This window comes from Pteropus medius, unplaced genomic scaffold, assembly GCF_902729225.1.
Source record: "Pteropus medius unplaced genomic scaffold, Ma_sr-lr_union100, whole genome shotgun sequence".
Lineage (NCBI taxonomy): Eukaryota > Metazoa > Chordata > Mammalia > Chiroptera > Pteropodidae > Pteropus > Pteropus medius.
Window position 1 is genome coordinate 26,206,439 of NW_024346667.1, and position 19,476 is coordinate 26,225,914.

Sequence of the window (19,476 nt, forward strand, 5' to 3'; positions counted from 1 at the left end):
ACAACAGTAAGGCAAACTGTTTAATAAAAAATGTTTGCTGGGCCATCTAGAGATGGTGGGTCACAGAGAGGACTGTGATCAAAGGGCCTTGCAAGATTCCTCCTTGTCTACCACACGTAGTTCATAGTATACTATGGTTATCTACGGTGATGGTTCTTTCAGAAACAGGCCTATTTTAAGTTCTTTCAGGCAATATGGAAGAAGGTAGAAGGTTCTTCCTAAGTTTTTTTTGTTTCTTAAAATAAAATAACCCTCATGCCAGACACATTTGGGGATGGTAAATTCTGCTTCCCTACAATACATACACATTATTACTGTCATTTCTAAATATAACAAATATTTGCAAACTAAACTATGAGAAAAAATTATGTTTAGTTTTCCCCTTTGCCCTTTTGAGAAAGAGACCGCAGGAAACCTAAGAGGCCTCATTGAAAGTCACAGGCACCAAGACCACATAGGGTTTTAAGATCAAAGTAACATATGTAAACTCCACTGACTTCAGATGTTAAATCAAACCACGAAAGCCTCTTTATTCTTCAAAAACTCTAATGGATTTTGTCAGAGAATTTGTGTATGACTTTCCCATTTCTCTGTTTTAATTATTAGAGGTATCTGCATGAAAACGGGATCTTTATTTTTAAGAGTTCATCTCTTCCTGCTGTTTTTCCCTCACTTGAAGCTATAATCCAGTACAAGATAGATAGCAGCAGGAGGAGATAAACTGTTAAAAGACAAAGATCTTGTTTTCATGCAAATTGCTCAAATAATGTTTTTGAAGTCAAAATAAGATTGATGGTATGCAAATAACATTGTCTGCAATATATTTTTCTGTATATCCTAGGATTTTTTTTTTTTTTCAGAGTGCTTGCTGTACAAAGAAAAATTAGCATTCTGACTGTGGAGAAGCAAGATATACCACCCCAAAATATGCCCTTTGGCATATTGATTATTTTAAGCTGGTTATTTTTAAGAAACAGCAGACACAGGTAAAGCTCTGACAACTGAGCAAAAGTAAACATCTACATTTATAAGGGACCTCTCCCTTCCGTTTGTAAGGGTGTCTTCCTCTCTGACTCTAAATCTCTAAAACTCTTATCAACGGAGAAGGTAAGAATTTAAATCTTCACAACCTTACCCTTGTTTACCGTGCCTTTCCTGGTAATTTCTCATATCTGACTCCCCATCCCAACATCTGTCTTTAGCTGAAGATGGTATTTTGGGTGATGGCGTGGTCCATTTCAGGGAGTTATTTAGTTTTCCTAGGTCTCTCCCAGGTATACAGGAGGTTTAATTATTAAACTTCTGTTATTAAACTTTTGTTTTTCTTGTGTTAATCTGTCTTATATCAATTTAATTATTAAATCAACCAAAGAACCTAGAAGGATAGAAGGAAAAGCTTTCCTCCCCATAAAGAGAAAATAATAAACATTTTACTTATCAAATATCAAGATGTATTAGCAAGAAATTCAGACATAATTGAAATGTGGCAAGGTATATCAAATGTCACTTTGAATAAGGCTCACATCATTTTTAACCAACACTTTGGAAAGCCAAATAATTCTACTGTGACTTTGGAAAGTTCCTAAACTGGGCACAAGATCTCTTATAATAATGTCATTGCTTCATGCTTTTATTTTTTTAGATTTAAAGTTTTTTGTTTGCTTCTCAATAATATTCTCTCAAATGCACAGACAGAATGGTTATTTCTTGACCCACTACCCACAGAACTACCTTCAGTGTACAGTATTGTATATAAGTTTACTATAATGTCAAAGCCACTCGTTTATAACTTACATGAAGTTGTTTTAATCCACTCGTTTATGACAGAGAAAAAAGTTTTGATATAAGAATAAAATAAGTCATGCCAAGTTGTCATCATTCTCCATCTCCTGTCATTGCTAAGCAATCAACAGCCCAGCTGCTGGGGAGGCCCCGCTGGGAGCTTATAGGTAACAACGCCAGTGTTAAGGTTGTGGTTCTGGGCAAAGATATGCTAATGGCCAACTTCTGCTTCTGTTATTTGCTTGCTTGTTTGATGTTAAACCAGGGTGTGGTTCTAGGCTTTATAAACTGCCTCTTTTGGGAGCTCGGGGCTGATCTCCTCGAATCCTGCGTGGTAGAGAGTCAGTCGCCGGCCGGCTAATAAAGGCTCATAATTCATATCAATTGGCTCCATGGGTCTTAGAATTGATCACGCCACAACATTTGGAGGCCCCAGCGAGATCTCTCCAGAGGGGGAGATCTCCTAAGACCCGCGACCCCGGCCACCTTGGTCGAGGACCTGCCCCGTCCAGCGGACGGCCGCTGAGAGATGTTCCTCAGCCCCGGACACCAAGCGGACTCGCCCAGGAGGACAGGTGGACAAAAGGTTCAATTCTGTAACAACTGGGCACGAGCCATCTGGAGCAGTTTCACCAGTGAGTCAGACTGCACTTGCATCTGTCAGTTGGCCCTAAAGAAAACTAGTGGAAGGCTGGACGCAGCAATACTTCCCTATTTTGGTCAAGGTCTGAGATGTCAGACTTGACTCCAGGTATTCAGGTTTCTGGTTCAGGTATTCAGGTTTTTGGGTACGCTAGCGTTTTGTGCTACCTGTAGTTTGTCTTGTCTGACTGTATTGTGTCTGTCTGTCCGGACTGGTAGAATGTACTGTTACCCTCCTATTGCCTTGGTCTTCATAAGTTTACTCCATATATCTATGTGTGGTATTTTAATTCTTTCCTTGGGTCTGGCCTCCGTGACCCCATCCGACTGGACGCTAGGTCAGGGGCTGATCCTAGCCCTGGCTTATTTGGCTTTTGTGGGGATCTTGCCCGTTTTTACTAACATGGGTCAGGCTTCTTCCTCGAATCGTCCTACTCCCCTTCAATGCTTCCTTAACCATTTTAAGGATTTCAGGAGACAAGCCCAAGCCTACGGAGGTAGTGTCACTCCCTTTGACCTTCAGAGGTTCTGCCAGTTAGATTGGCCCACATTTGGAACAGGGTGGCCATTAGAGGGGTCACTCGACCTGCAAACAGCCTTTCAGGTGCGGGGTATTATCTACGGAAATTCTGGCCACCCTGATCAGGCTCTATATATCGATGTGCGGATCGATAGTGTTTCTGATGCCCCCAAGTACTTGAAGGACTGCCGCTGCGACCAATAGTCAAAGGCAACTCCCAAGTCTGTCTTTCTCTCCACACCAAAGGGGCCAAAAGAGAAACCGTCCGGACAGACATCTAACTCTCATCACCCTGTCTTACAGGCACCCCCTGAGGACCCCGAGATCACTAATCCTCCCCCTTACTCCCCTCGTGACCCATTCCTGTCTCCATCTAACAGGGAGGCAGAACTCCTCCAGAGTCCTCCCCACACCCGCACTGGGGTTGTGTACTGGTCCCCACAAGACCCTGATCCTGTCCCTGACTCGTCGAACCAGGCAGCAGTCCTGGCCCCACTCCAGCAATTGGCTCCCCCCAGTTGGGGGAGAAACCCAGAGGCTATTCATGGTCCATGTCCCTTTCTCCACCAGTGATCTGTACAAGTGGAAACACCAGAACCCCTCATTCTCAGAGAAACCCCAGGGATTAATCTCTCTCCTAGAGACTATTTTCTTGACCTAAGACGATTGTCAGCAACTCCTCCAAGTCCTGTTTACCTCAAAGGAGTGGGAGCAGATCCTGAGGGAGGCTGCAAAAGCAGTATTAGAGCCCAAAGGGCAGCCTTCCACCGATCCGACCCACGTCCAACATGTTCTCCCGAACACCTGTCTGCCTTGGGACCCTAACACCAACCAAGGTAAGGAGGCTCTCCAACAGTATCGCCAGCTTCTGCTCCAGGGCCTCCGGTCTGCTGCCCGATGACCCACTAACTTATCTAAGGTAGGCGAGGTCATCTAAACTAAGGATGAATCACCGGCAGCGTTCTTGAAACGACTCTTAGAGGTTGTATACCCCTATTGACCCAGAGGACCCTAATAATAAGAAGGCTGTGAATTTAGCCTTTGTCAGTCAGTCGGCCCCAGATATTAGAAAGAAACTGCAGAGGATGGAAGAGTTTGAAGGAAAGAATCTGTCTGAGCTGGTCGAGATAGCCCAACGAGTATTCAACAATAGAGATGAGGTAGATGTAGCACAGACTAAGAAGATGAACAAGGTCCTGCTTGCAACCATGCAAGGAGCCTGGCCAAAGGGATCGCCAGGAAAAGGCAGAGGCCGAGAACAGGCACCCAGGGCGAACAATGGACCCAGGAGAGTCGAGTTAGAGAAGGATCAATGTGCATATTGCAAGAAAAAGGGACATTAGAAGAATGAGTGCCCTGAAAAAGGACAAGCCCCCAAAAGAAGGCCCCTTTCGTCTTTTTCGAGGACACAGAATAAGAAGGTCAGGGCTCTTACATTATGAGCCCCCAGGAGCCCAGGGTAACTTTACAAGTTGGGGGCAAGCCTGTGAACTTCTTGGTGGACACAGGAGCTACCTACTCTGTCCTACAGAGCACCCAGGACCTACTCTCAAAGGAAAAGACATTTGTACAAGGGGCCACTGGACAAGGGAAATCTTACCCTTGGACCCAAGCCAGGATAACAGATCTGGGAAAAGGAACGATTACCCATTCATTTCTAGTTATGCCAGAATGCCCGTACCCGCTGCCGGGTAGAGACTTGCTACAGAAGTTAAAGGCCACAATCTCCTTCAAAGAAGGGCATACTGAACTGACTGTCGGGTCAGGCCCACTAGCCATTCTACTCACCTGCCCATTGTCTGAGGAATACCTTTTGCTAGAGGAGCCCCTAGCAAACTCGCCGGGGGTCTTGCCTAAAAACCCCCTGTTAACTGAATTCCAACAAAGGATTCCTGGTGTCTGGGCAGAGGCGAATCCACCCGGTCTGGCAGCACATCATCCTCCTATTATAGTGACTCTGTCCAGCTCAGCTACTCCAGCCTGGGTATGTGAATACCCTGTCAGTCAGAAGGCCCAAACAGGTATTGCTGTTCATATTCGAAGGTTGAGGGAGTCAGGAATCTTAGTTCCCTGCCACTCCCCCTGGAACACTCCTTTGCTCCCAGTACAGAAGCCCAGCACCAATGACTACCGACCTGTCCAGGATCTCAGGGAGGTTAATAAGCGAGTTGAGACCATCCACCCGACGGTCCCCAACCCTTACACTCTTCTCAGCCAACTATCCCCAACTCATCAAGTATATACTGTCCTAGATCTGAAGGATGCCTTCTTTACTCTGCTGCTGGCCAAGGCTAGCCAGCCCATCTTTGCTTTTGAATGGGAAGACCCAGACAGACTTTACTCAGGACAGTTGACCTGGACTCGACTGCCTCAGGGCTTCAAGAACTCCCTAATCCTGTTTGATGAAGCCCTAAGTCAGGACTTAGTCGAATTCCGCCAGAGGCACCCTGAGGTAGTACTTCTACAATATGTTGATGATCTTTTGCTAGAGACTGAAACAGAATTAGAGTGTAAACAGGCTACTGAGGACCTACTCCAGGAGTTAGACAAGAATAGGTATCGGGTATCTGCTAAGAAGGCTCAACTTTGCACTTCCCAAGAGACGTTCCTAGGGTACAATCTGCAGAAAGGAAAAAGGATCCTGTCCTCTAGTTGGATCAAGGCCATTCTGAGGATACCTCAGCTGCGCACCAAGCGACAGGTTTGAGAGTTCCTGGGAGCAGTAGCTTATTGCAGGCTTTGGACTCCAGGGTTCGCAGAAATAACTAAGCCCCTGTACACTAGTACCTGAGAGAAAGGAGAGGACCTAGCCTGGGGAAAAGAAGAAAGGAAGGCATTTGAAGCCCTAACCACAGCCCCTGCATTAGCCCTGCCCAACCTCGAAAAGCCATTCCAGCTCTTTGTTACCAAGGTGTGGGGAATCGCGAAAGGGATCCTGACACAGACCCTAGGACCCTGGAAGCAACCAGTTGCATACCTCTCCAAAAGATTGGACTACGTGGCAGCAGGATGGCCCAACTGTTTGAGGGCGATCGCTGCCACTGCAAACCTCACTAAGGAAGCCCTAAAATTGACACTGGGGCAGACCCTCCAGAATATTGCCCCACACACAGTTGAGTCAGTGCTTCACAGTCCACCAGACCAGTGGATTTCCAATGCTCGAATCACCCAGTATCAGTTCCTGCTTCTCAACCCACCTGACATACAGTTCCTGAAAACTGCCGCACTCAACCCAGCTACCCTACTGCCTGACGATGACCCTCGCCAACCCCTGCCTGACTGCCTTGAGGTCCTAGAGAATGTCACCTGCACCAGACCAGACCTGACAGACAGTCCTTGGCCAAATCCAGACGCTACTCTATCTATGGATGGAAGTAGCTTCGTCTTAGAAGGAGTCAGGTATGCCGGGGCTGCAGTGGTTACCACTGAAACTGTCATCAGGGCATAAGCCCTAAGCCACAGAACTTCATCTCAGTGGGCTGAACTAGTAGCAGTGACTCAAGCTCTGTGGTGGGGCGAAAACAAGACTGTTAACATCCACAAGGACAGCAGGTATGCCTTTGCCATGGCACATGTACATGGGGCGTTATATAAGGAAAGGGGGCTACTGACCTCGGGAGGAAAAGAAATTAGAATAAGGAAGAAATACTAACCCTTCTAGAGGCAATTAGGCTGCCAAAGAAAGTGGCAATCATCCTTTGCCCAGGGCACCAGAACTCGGGCTCAGAGGTAGCACAAGGCAACTCCTTCGCTGATCAAACAGCAAAGGAGGCTGCCCAAAAACCAGTGGGGCCAAGTGACATTCTGCCGGCCCTACCACCCAGGCTGCTAACGGACACCCCTAGCTACACTTCAAGGTGAGATGAACTATGCAACAAGCTGGAAGGCAAAGAGGAATCTACTGGGTGGGTTAGGCTCCCGGACGGCTGCATTGTAGTACCTGAGGCCTTCGAGACCTTATAACCCAGATTCACCAGAGCACTCACTTGGGAGGAACCAAGTTAATTGAACTGATGAAAAGAGACTATTACATCCCGGGGCTGCAACGAATGGCCAAGCAGGTATCAGCCCAGTGCCACATCTGCGCACAAGTGAATCCAGGGCCCTCCAAGAAAATATGACAAGGAATGAGACTTCGTGGTCAGGCACCGGGGGAACATTGGGAGTTGGATTTCACTGAGGTCAGCCTGAGAACCTTCGGATTCAAGTACTTGCTTGTGTTGACTGACATTTTCTCAGGATGGACTGAAGCCTTCCCCACTAAGCAGGAGACAGCTCAGGAAGTAGCAAAGAAATTAGTCTCAGAAATAGTGCCTCGATTTGGCCTGCCCATAACACGGGTCTGACAACAGCCCGGCATTCATCGCCCAGACCAGCCAATCTCTAGCAAAGGTTTTAGGGATCAATTGGAAATTGCATTGCATTTATAGACCTCAGAGTTCAAGGCAAATAGAAAGAATGAGTAGAAACTTGAAAGAACCCTAACTAAGTTCAAGTTGGAATCTGGCAAAAACTGGGTGAGTCTCCTCTCTTTGCCCTGTTAAGGGCACGGTGCACACCCTATTGTAAGGGCATCACGCCTTATGAAATAATGCTTGGAAGACTCCCGCCGCTCCTCCCCAAGTTAGGGGAAGAAAAGCTAACAGAAGTTCATAATTTTTCACTGCTTAAGTCCTTGCAGGCCCTCTACCTCGCACGGCAGGAGACCCACCAACTGGTCTCTACCACCAGAACAAACGCTCAGCATCCAGTCCAGCCACACAATCATGCTCCAGGCGATTGGATCTGGGTGAAAAAGGTACAGCCTGCTTCTCTTGAGCACCGCTGGGAAGGACCTTTCCCTGTCATCCTCACAACACCCACCGCGGTCAAAGTAGCTGGACGTCATCATTGGATTCACCATACCAGGATCAAGGCTGTGCATCTACCACAGACATCAGAACAATGGACCCTGCATCGGACAGAGGATCCACTAAAGATAAGACTATCAAGGGTCCAGTCTGGACCATCTTAATTCTTTCCGTCCTAAATAAGGGGGTCTTTGTATGGCTTTTAGGTGAAACCTGACAGAATAGGAGAAGATTAGACATACTGGTAACTACGTATGTCAAAAAAGGGTGCAGGCAGTGAAACTCATAGCTCTCAGAACTCACCACCCACCTCTCCAGGTTGACAAATCAATGATTTGAATTCTCCTAAAAAAACCAGTGGGGAATGTTAAGGGTGTAGTTCTGCGCAAAGATATGCTAAGAGCCAAATTCTGCTTCTGTAATCTGCTTGTTTGTTTGATGTTAACTAGGGTGTGGTTAATCTGTTTGCTTGTTTGATGTTAAACCAGGGTGTGGTTCTAGACTTTATAAACTGCTTCTTTTGGGAGCTCGGGCTGATCTCCTCTGATCTCCTCGAACCCTGCGTGGTAGAGAGTCAGTCACGGGCCAGCTAATAAAAACTCATAATTCATCTCAATTGGCTCCATGGGTCTTAGAATTGATTGCGTCACAACAACCAGGAGAAGCCACTATGGCAAGGAGACATCTAGACTATAAATACTGAGAGTCTGTGGGGACTACTTGAGAGTTTCAGTTGGAGGCTGGTAAGGGGCAACTCTTTGTTAAAGTAAAAACTCTCCAAAAATCTTTGGGGCATTTTGCTCCTGCGATTGCCAAAGTGACTCTAAGACCCCAGGAAAGAGATCAGCTCACCCAACAACAATAGCATCTTCAGTTTCCGAGCAGCGGGGTGCTGGGGCAACAGGAGACTGTTACTTTTGCACCGACAGCTGGAAATCAGCCCTTACCTGGGTCACTGACATTCCCCAGAGCCAACTCATATAAAAAAGGTACACCCCATATTAAATTTGGATTATTTCTTCATCTCCCCTTGCCTGGAATAACAGTGTGACTAATGTGTCATTTATCTAGATTATGTTATTTTTTTGTTTGGCTTATTAAGAGATATTATGCTGCACACTACTGGCTCCTGAAATTCCACAGCAAACCTGTGCTAAATTGCTGGCAAAGACAGAATCAGTTTCTGAGTATAAATTTTGCTGCCTTCCCAAAACAAAACTAAACAAGTGTCAAGAATTTATAATGCATAAATACTTAATTGTAAGGTATGATTATTAATAATTTCAAATATGTGATCTTGTTTGGTTTTTCAAAAATCTTTTGAAGAAAACAAGATATTACTAAACCAGTGTTTTAAACTGAAAACTAATTACAGAAGTTAAATTATTTGTTTGTAAGTCATGTGACTAGGCAATGTTACATTTTGGATCTAAAATTCAAGTATTCTGGCCTTCAGACAGTATTTATGCAATCTATCATGCATGTAAAGAAAAATCCTTGGAATACCTATAAAAAATGAATTAGCAAAGTAATAAAATTATAATAAAATGTATACTTTACTATAAAAGTATCAGAGGTATCATAAGCCTGAATCAAGAGGAAAGCTATTGGTCTAGAAAGCATATTATCATGATAGAAAAGCAAATGGGAAACTACATCTGCCAGGTTTGCAAATTAATTCTATCCACTGTAAATATCTAGTAGCCTCCAACCACCATCTTTCACTAATAGAATAAACACGTAAAGGGAACTTAGAAAACAGACAAATAGCCTGGTGAGTTGCATGACTGGTTCCTCAGTTATTTGTTTCGTAAAAAATATAGCCAGAGTGACAATCTCATATTCTCACTCTTGCTCTCTGGCTCTGTCATTTTGGATTTTAGCTTCCACTAAAGTTCCTGTACTTGAAATAAAAAATACTTAAAATTCATTATGATACATTTTTCTATAATTTAAAAAGTGTTATTATGTGGATAGGCTTTTAATGCAGGGAACCAAGATTTCAGTCTCTGTTCAGAGATTACATTGCACAAATTTAATAGTTAATAGTTTCCTCTAATTTCCAGCTGTCAAACACATAAAATATAGGTAAGTTTTTTTGCTAAGGTGATATCAAAGTATACGGAGAAAAGTAAAGCTTAGCTAAGTTACCTTTTTATTTTCTCTCTTACTATAAAAAATATATACACATCATACACATAAAAATTTGTGTATAGGAATGTTATCTGTTCTTAAACTAATGTAAAACAATAATGATTCATTATTCCTTATGATTATGGTTCTTCTGCTGATTTCACCTAGATTCATGTAAACAGCTATCTTCAACTGGGGGATTATTGGAGGCTGGGCTCAGCTAGGACAGCTGGACTCCTCTCCCCAGTGAGTTTTCATCCTTAAGGAAGCTGGCCCAAGCCTCAAGTGGTGGCAGCAACATTCCACAAGGACAAGCTCCAATACATAAATACATATAAAGCTTCTGCTTGCCATGTGTTTGCTCATGTCCCATTGGCCAAAGCAAATCGCCTGGCCAAGCCTAGCGTCAATGTGGGAAGGGCAATCACCACGTTAGGACATCATTTCCGAAGGCATGGTTCACAGAAGGTCGTAAGTGTAACCAGGTACCACAGCGGTGGGGGGTGCAGGGTGGGGGGATGAGTAAAATAAAACAATTTGTATGTTTAGACAAAATTATTATTCTAGAGGCATGTAACCAGATTATCTGAGTGCTATTAAAGTGAGGCAGCTTTCAGGTCAAGAAAAGTCTCTGTTATACTATTTTGTAATGATATTTATAATAAAAAATAAATAGCAAGAACTTTAAAAAGAAAACCCAGTGCCTTCATTTTGAAGGAAAATATAATTATTATTGGGTACTCACTATATATTTGGTATTTAATCAGGTAAACTGTATATGTTCTCATTTAATTTAATCTAATAGATAACTAAATTTAACAAAAAATTATTCAGTGTTAATACAAATTATAATCCTGAATGCTTACTTACTAAGTATTGTGCTATTTTCATCCTCTTGACTAACATTCTGAAAACTTAAGTTCTAAATAAAATCAACAGTGCAGATGACATGATTCTCTATATAGAAAACCCTAAAGACTCCACAAGAACACTACTAGAAACAACAAGCAAATACAGTAAAGTTTCTGGATACAAAATCAATGTTCAAAAATCCATAATGTTCCTATACTCTAATAATGAAGTGTCAGAAAAAAAAAGTAGAAAAAATAATTCCTTTTGCAATTGCAACAAAAAGAATAAAATATCTAGGAATAAATTTAATGAAATATGTGAAGGACCTATATAATGAAAACTACAAGACCTTATTAAAAAAAAATTGAAGAAGATACAAAGAAATGGAAAGATATTCCATATTCTTATAATGGAAGAATCAATATAGTTAAAATGACCATATTACCTAAAGCATTATACAAATTTAATGCAATCCCCATCAAAATCACATTGGCATTTTTTAAAGAAATAGAACAAAAAATCATCAGATTTGTATGGAAGCACAAAAGACCCCAAATTGCCAAAGCCATCCAGAGAATAAAGAACAAGGATGGAAGCATCAATCTGCCCAACTTCAAATTATACTATAAAGCAACAGTAATCAAAACGGCATGGTACTGGCAGCAAAACAAACACATGGACCAGTGGAACAGATCGAGAGTTCAGAAGTAAACTCATATTTACATGGGCAAATAATTTTCGACAAAAAAGCCAAAAACATACAGTGGAGAAAGGAAAGCCTCTTCGATAAATGGTGCCTGGAAAACTGGAAAGCAAAAGAATAAAACTAGACTGTTATCTATTACCACTCACCAAAATTAACTCAAAATGGATTAAGGACCTGAATATAAAACTGGAATCAATAAAATGCATAGACAAAAACATAGGAACTAAGTTCAAGGACCTTGGACTTAAAGAGGATTTTATGAATTTGACCTCAAAGGCAAGGGAATTAAAAGTTAAAATAAATGAATGGGACTACATCAAACTAATAAGCTTATGCTCAGCAAAAGAAATAATCTAGAAGGTTAAAAGGTAACCATCTGAATGGGAAAACATATTTATTTGCAAGCAACGCCTTCAATAAGGGCCTAATATACAAAGAACTCATACGACTCAATAACAACAACAACAACGACGACAACAACAAATGATCCAATCAAAAAATAGGCAGAGGACCTGAACAGACAATTCTCCCTAGAGGACATACAAATGGCCAACAAATGCATGAAAAGATGCTCAACATCGCTAGCTATTAGGGAAATGCAAATCAAAACCACAATGAGATACTATCTCACACCTATCTAGAATCAACAGGACAAGTAATAACAAATGCTGGAGAGGATGCGAAGAAAAAGGAACCCTCATACACTGTTGGTGGGACTGCAAATTGGTACAGCCACTATGGAAAACAGTATGGAGGTTCCTTAAAAACTAAGAATTGATCTGCCATATGATCCAGCAATCCCTCTACTGGGTATTTACCCCAAAGACCTGAACACTCATATCCATAAAGATATTTGTACACTGATGTTCATAACAGCACTATTCACAGTAGCCAGGACATGGAAGCAACTAAAGTGTCCTACGATAGGTGATCGGCTAAAGAAGCTGTGGTACATATATACAATGGAATATTACTCAACCATAAGAAGAGATGAAATACTGCCATTTGCGACAACATGGATGGACCTCGAGATGATCATGCTAAGAGAAAGAAGTCAGACATAAAAAGCTGAAAATCACATGATATCACTTATATGTGGGATATAAACAAATGAACAGGACAAACAGAGACTCATGAACATAGACTATAGATTAGTGGTTACCAGAGGGTAGTGGGTGAAGGAGGAGGGAGAAGGTAGACAGGTTAAAGTGGTCAAATATAGGGGAGTAGGGGAAGGGTGAAGTGGGTAAAGGGAATCAAATATATGGTAGCTGAAGGAAACTGGACTTTGGGTGGTAAACACACAATAGAATATACAGATGCCAAATGATAATGTACACCTGAAAATTATATAATTGTCTTGACCAATGCTACCCTAATAAACTTAATAAATAAATAAATTAAATAAATAAATAAAACAGTAATTCTTTGAGACATTAACACTTTTGCCTTGTAAATCAGTTAGAACTGGTTCACTCTTGAGTAACAAAGATCCAGAGTAAGAGTGGCTTAAAAAGACCACAAGATGACAATTTCTTCCTCACTGACAAAGCCAGAGATAGGTGGTGCAGGGTTAGGCCCTCCTGCTCTGAGGCTTCAGTGACCCAGGGCCTTTCAGCTTATCATCCTCATTCCTACAGTACAGCTTTGGACACGTGACCACACTTTGCTGCAAGGGAAGCTGGGAAATGCTGTCCTAGCCCTTTTCCTTAGTGTTTATTCACCCTTAGTGTGAAGGAAATGGATAATGAAAATCAGGGGACAAGGGCAATCTTTGTTTCACTTTATATGCAATGGCATGTTCAATGCCTGGGGCCAGAGACACAATTCCTAACAGTTCCCTTAAAATGGATGATTTATCTGAGTGATGCTAATTAACCTCTAAAAAGATAAGCATACTTGGCCTTATTGGCACCATATTCTAACCCTCATTTTCCATGATATGGAGAAAGTTGTTGCATTTGTAACTACAGAACTAGTAGCATGTCGAACTGTTACAACAGGCACAGTTACATGAAGAGCAAGAAGGCATCAAGTAGAAAGTCAGCCAGACAAGCAGTACAGCAGTCCCGACTTATCCCAAGGGGATACATTCCAAGACCCCACTGGATGCCTGAAACTGTGGATAGTACCAAACCCCATAGAGATGCTCAAGTTATGATGCGATTACATCTCAATAAAACCATCATAAGTTAGAAATATCGTTGTCGAAAACGCATTTAATATACCTAACTTATTGAACATCATAGCTTCATGTAGCCTACCTTACTCATGCTCAGAACACTTATATTTGCCTACTAATGGGCAAAATCATCTTGCTGCTGCTCTCCAGTATAACAAGAGGGTATCATGCTGCATATCGCTAGCCAGGGAAAAGATCAAAATGCATATTGCTTTCACACCACTGGAAAGCCAAGAAATCATTAAGTCCAGCCATCATAAATTGGAGACTGTCTTTATAAACTATTATTTCCTATACATACATATTATAAAGTTTCATTTATAAATTAGGCACAGTAAAAGATTAAAAACAATAATAAAATAGAACAATTATAACAATATATTGTAATAAAAGTTATGTGAATATAGTCTCTCTCTCTCTCTCCCAAAATACCTTATTGAACTGGACTCGCCCTCCTTGTGATGATGTGCTGACTACAGGTAACTGAAACCATAGAAAGCAAAACCACAGATAAGGGGGACAACTATATGTCAGAGGATGAGAACACATTAAGGAAGTGGGGAAGGGGCAAGTATTCAGTGGGGAGAGTTGGCTAAAAAAGAAGAGGGCTGCCTTAAATTTATGCATTATAAAGAGAGGACATTTTTTAGTGTTAAAACTAAGGGGAAATGTTATTACTCTACCTTTGAGGCAAAGGTGACATTGGTTTCTAGGTAGTCATTTCACATTGACTAAATTGCCACATGATTTATTAACTTTTCTTACCACCTTTCCTATACATTTCTTCAGAAACTCCTTCAAACATACACACATTTGGTGCTCCGTGACACTGTATCCAGCCCTAGCTCAGCACCAGTATTCTTTCTAAACATTCAGGATATACCGATGCCACCAAAAACAACAACAGCAATAGCTGATACTGACCCATGACACTTCAGCCTATCTCAGGGAGAGAAGACAAAAAAAATTCTAAAAAGCTAAGGTGACCACCTCTTCAAGAAGTGTCTGCCGCAAATTACAGTTGCGGTCTTTTCCCAATTCATCTTAGCTACTTCTAAACTTTCTCAGGTAAATTTGATTTATTCAATATACTTTATTGAATCAAACTGGTTTTACCAAGACAACTATTTTATTTCCTCGGATTTTATCTATACCTTTAGGAATACTGGTCTCTGTTTAAATCACATTGTTTAGTCAGTTAGTAACATAATCAGGGCCCTACATAAAGGAAATTTAGCTGCTGAGTTCAGATTCATGCAATGACTGATTCTAAAGAAAATGCTTAGTTTCTACAATAAATCTCAGTTCTTCTGTCAACCACAATGACTGAAACTCTTGTATATTTCTTCAAAGCAGTCCTGCCACACTCTCTGCTGTGTTGATTGTTCCAAATTAGAGATCGGCTACTTCCCTGTGGGCATCCTGTTGGAACATATAGATTTTCTATCGAGCTGCTAGGACTTCACTTCAGTTTTGCACAGTAGCCAATTTAAGCAGATTGGAGCAATCTATGCAATCCTGCTGCATACTCAGCATTGGAATTGTCTTATCAAGATGAATATGATGAGGAAGAAGTCATATCCCCCGTCACACAGAGTGAACCAGTGTGACCTGACAGAAAGTGTGCAGGCTGGGGAGCTTACTATGTTCCCTGGACATTCTCTCACTTTCCTCAGCTACAAAACTAGAAGGATAACATCTAACTTTCATAATAATATGAATTATAGATGATGCATATAAAATACCTACCATGATATCTAATATATAACACTATTCGGTTATTATTCTTATAAAAAGTGAAAGATCCTTGGTTTAAAAAATGTAGAAAATCAAACATTTTTCTTTAACACTATAATTCAAATTGAGTCCTGTTAATGCCTTCAGTGACCCTAATATTACTGTGCCCTCTTGTGTAATTAAAAGTAAAATCAATAATAAACATTAAGATGAGTTTTGTGAAGTTTAACACATTTCTGACTTTCCATCGGGATCACTTATTTTCTTTTTGAGAAATATCAATATTCAAAATCTTTCGCCTGAAGCCCACTGTTAATTTGCCTTAGGATAATCCAGCAGTATTTAAAATGTACTTTAATCACTTTCACTAGAAAACTTCCCTTCCTCTAATCTTTTGCTAAGGATTGCAATAAAGAGCCTGAGAAATTTATTACTAAGAAAACTGAGATGCTGCCTCAATGGAAGACAAAATAGAAATGTCTATATCAAAAACTTTGGGTATTCCTGTTGGAGTTCTGAGGCAAATATTGAAATTTTGTGACATGAAAATTAAATCAAAATGTGTTTAAAAGAAGAATGGCACAGTGTACAGAGCCCAGGCTTAAAATTGGAGGAACTTTGTAGAATTTACTCATTCATTCAAAAAACACTTATGGACTGCTTGCATTATGCTAACCTAAATATTATGGTGAGCATACTGGTATTTCCCGCCTTCCTGTAGTCTATGTCTCGTGTGGAAGATAGTCAGCATACACATAATTGTAAGGAATGAAGAGAAAAAAAAAGGAAAATGTACTGTGGACTTATGGTAGATATACCAAAATTATTGTAAGAGATCAAGGAAGTCCCTCTGAGGACATGTCTTCTAAACTAAGACTACCTGAATGTTCAGAAATGCTAAAATTTGAGTAGGAGAGGAGGCAGCGGATGAGGTAGAATGGGAAGGTAAATGTTTATTCTACAGAAGCGTGCTTCATAAGGAAGTGACATGAACATATTGCCACTTTAAACCATGTTTCTGGCTACAGAGTGGAGCACAGGTCAGAGGGCAGCAATAATGGCTATAAGGAGATCCAGGAAGTGCCCCCTGCAATGGAATAGGTAAGATATAAACCAGGTGACAGCCACAGACATGAGGAAGGGTAGGCCACTTTGCAAGGATAGAATTGACATTTCTATAAACAGGGGCTTGATGTTTCATCAATTAGGATGGAGAGAAAGAACAACAGACCAAATACGATATCCAGATCCAAGACTGAAGAGCTGACTAGATGGGGATGTAATTTAGTAACCCAGAAAATACAGAAGAATAGAATGTTTGGAGGTAAAGATGATAAGATGCCTTCAAAATACCCAAAAGAAGATGTATAGTAGGCAATTAGATATACAGATGTGAGTTTTTGTTCAGAAGTTCAGGTTGAGAAAAAGTCTTAAAAAGTGCTTAGCAGAATACATGGCACATACTGAACATTCAATAAGTGTGTATTTATTAGTAATAGTATCGTGAATAATATTTGTTATCAATGCATAAAAATGTGACCATTATCACCACACAAAAGACTTAGAGAAAACTAAAGCCAATAGGTCATAAAGAAAAGTTTTTTCATTCATTTTAAATGGTGGTAAATTAACACCCAATGAGAATATAAACATAATCCACATTTTTCAATAAGGAAAAATCTCATACTTTTACACCTCAGGAAGCATAAGTAATGATAGGCTAGTGTTCATCTGTTGACTCTGAGTCATGGGTTCCATTAATTGCTTAACTTCTGGTAACATACTTTTCTCCCCTGAGGTTAATCAGTTGCTTTTCAATGTTTTCCAGGCCTTAGCTTAAATCTCTTCTATACTAGAGAATGATGTCACAAACCTGGCAGAATATAAGTTTTCCACTATCTTACCCTCGATAAATACTGATTTCGACAATCTCCCATGGACAGCTGAGCCTTTATGGAAGTCCAGGAGTCCAGCAGACTGGACTATTGGAGAAAAAAGAAATTCAAGACTAGATACACTGAGGAGAGTAACAGGAACAGTTTCACTTTACCTGTATCACCCCTCCCTCAAGGTAGCATCACCCTGATACAAAAGCCAGATAAAGACACTACAAGAAAACTAGAAGCCAATATCCCTAATGAAAACAGATGCAAAATATCTAGCAACTGAACTAAACAGCACATTAAAAAGATCATACACCATGATCAAGTGAGATTTATCCTTGGGATGCAAGGATGGTTCGGCACATGCAAACCAATCGATGTGATACGCCATGCAAATAAAAGAAAGATTTTAAAAATAACCATTTCAGTATATGTAGAAAAAGCATTTCACAAAATTCAGTATCATTTCATGATAAAAACTGTCAATAAATTGGGTATATAGAAGGTCACATATGAAAAGCTCACAACTAACATCATAATCAAAGGCTGAAAGCTTTTCCTCTAAGATCAGGAACAAGACCAAGGGTGCTCACTCTCACCACTCTTACTTAACAAAGTACTGAAATTTCTGGCCAGAGCAACTAGGAAAGAAAAAAAAAGGACGTCCAAAAAAGAATAGAAGTAAAACTGTCTTTGTTTGCAGATAATATGATCTTATATAGAGAAAACTTTACTCTTCCAAAAAAAAACAAACAAACAAACAAAAAAAAAACATTAGAACTAATAAGCAAATTCATTAAAGTTTCAGGATATAAAACCAACATACAGAAATTAGTTGCATTTCTGTACACTCACAACGAATTATCTGAAAAAGAAATATCAAATACGATAAACAATAAAATACTTAGGAATATATTTAACCAAGGAGGTGAAAAATCTGTACACTGAAAACTACAAGACTTTGAAGAAAATGAAGAAGCAACATCAATGGAAAGATATTCTGTATTCATGGATTGAATAAGTTACTATTGCTAGAATTTCCATACTACCCAAAGACATCTATAGGTTCAATGCAATCCTTACTGAGATTATTTGATATTTTTCACAGAAATAAAAAACAACAATCCTAAAATTTGTATGGAATAAAAGATCCTGAGTAGCCAAACCACTTCTGAAAAAGAAGAACAAAGCTGGAGGCATTATACCTCCTGATTTCCAACTATTGTTACAAAGCAATAGTAACCAAAAGAATGCTACTGGCATAAAAACAGACACATAGATCAATGAAACAGAATTGAGAGCCCAGTAATAAACCCTCACATACACAGTCAACTAATATCTGACAACGGGACAAGTATATTCATTGGGGAAAAGATAGTCTTTTCAATAAATGATGTTGGGAAGACTGGATAGTCACATGCAAAAGAATGAAATTGGACTCTTATTTTACATTACTCACAAAAAATAACTGGAAATGCATTACGAATTTAAATGTAAGACCTAAAACCATAAAACTCCTATAAGAAAATCTAGGGAATAGCTTCTTGACATTGTTCTTGGCAACTAAACCATGAGCATGAGGTGACATGAAGGATTTCAGCTTCCATATGCTTTTCTGCTATTGGAATTTGTGTTTATTTTCCTACTAACTAAACTTCTTTTCCAATAATCTTGTGTTAACAGTTAGCAAGAGAACTGAGATCATATCAGCCCCTTATTTTAAACATTACCCATAATGCCAGGAAAAAAAGAGATATAAGTCTACGGCCATGCCACCATGAACATGCCCAATCTCGTCTGATCTCAGAAGCTAAGCAGGACGGGCTTGGTTAGTACTTGGATGGGAGACTACCTAAGAATACCAGGTGCTGTAGGCATTTTAAAAAAGAGAGAGAGAGACAGACCAGCAAACACAGTAACCTTGGATCTAATGACCCAGGAAACTTGCGAACTATATTGACATGGGAGTTACACTGTTATGAGATCATTTAGAATAAATGATGCTCTCGGTATCTGCCATTTATTTTCTCCACAAAAATAAGACCTTCGGCAGAAAATTTTGGATTGGAAGATAGACCAGATTCTTAGTTCAATGTAGGATTTCTTACGCTCCTATGTAGTAGGACCAAGTATTTATTTTTAGTCAGCAATTATAATTGATCTTATTTTCATCATCCATCATTTAATAG

At 40.4% G+C, this 19,476-nt stretch overlaps 1 pseudogene; it reads left to right on the plus strand.

The window, feature by feature from the left end:
* The first annotated feature begins 19,046 nt into the window (after positions 1 to 19,046).
* LOC120613611 (uncharacterized) lies at positions 19,047 to 19,164 on the plus strand (annotated as a pseudogene).
* The last annotated feature ends 312 nt before the right edge of the window (positions 19,165 to 19,476 follow it).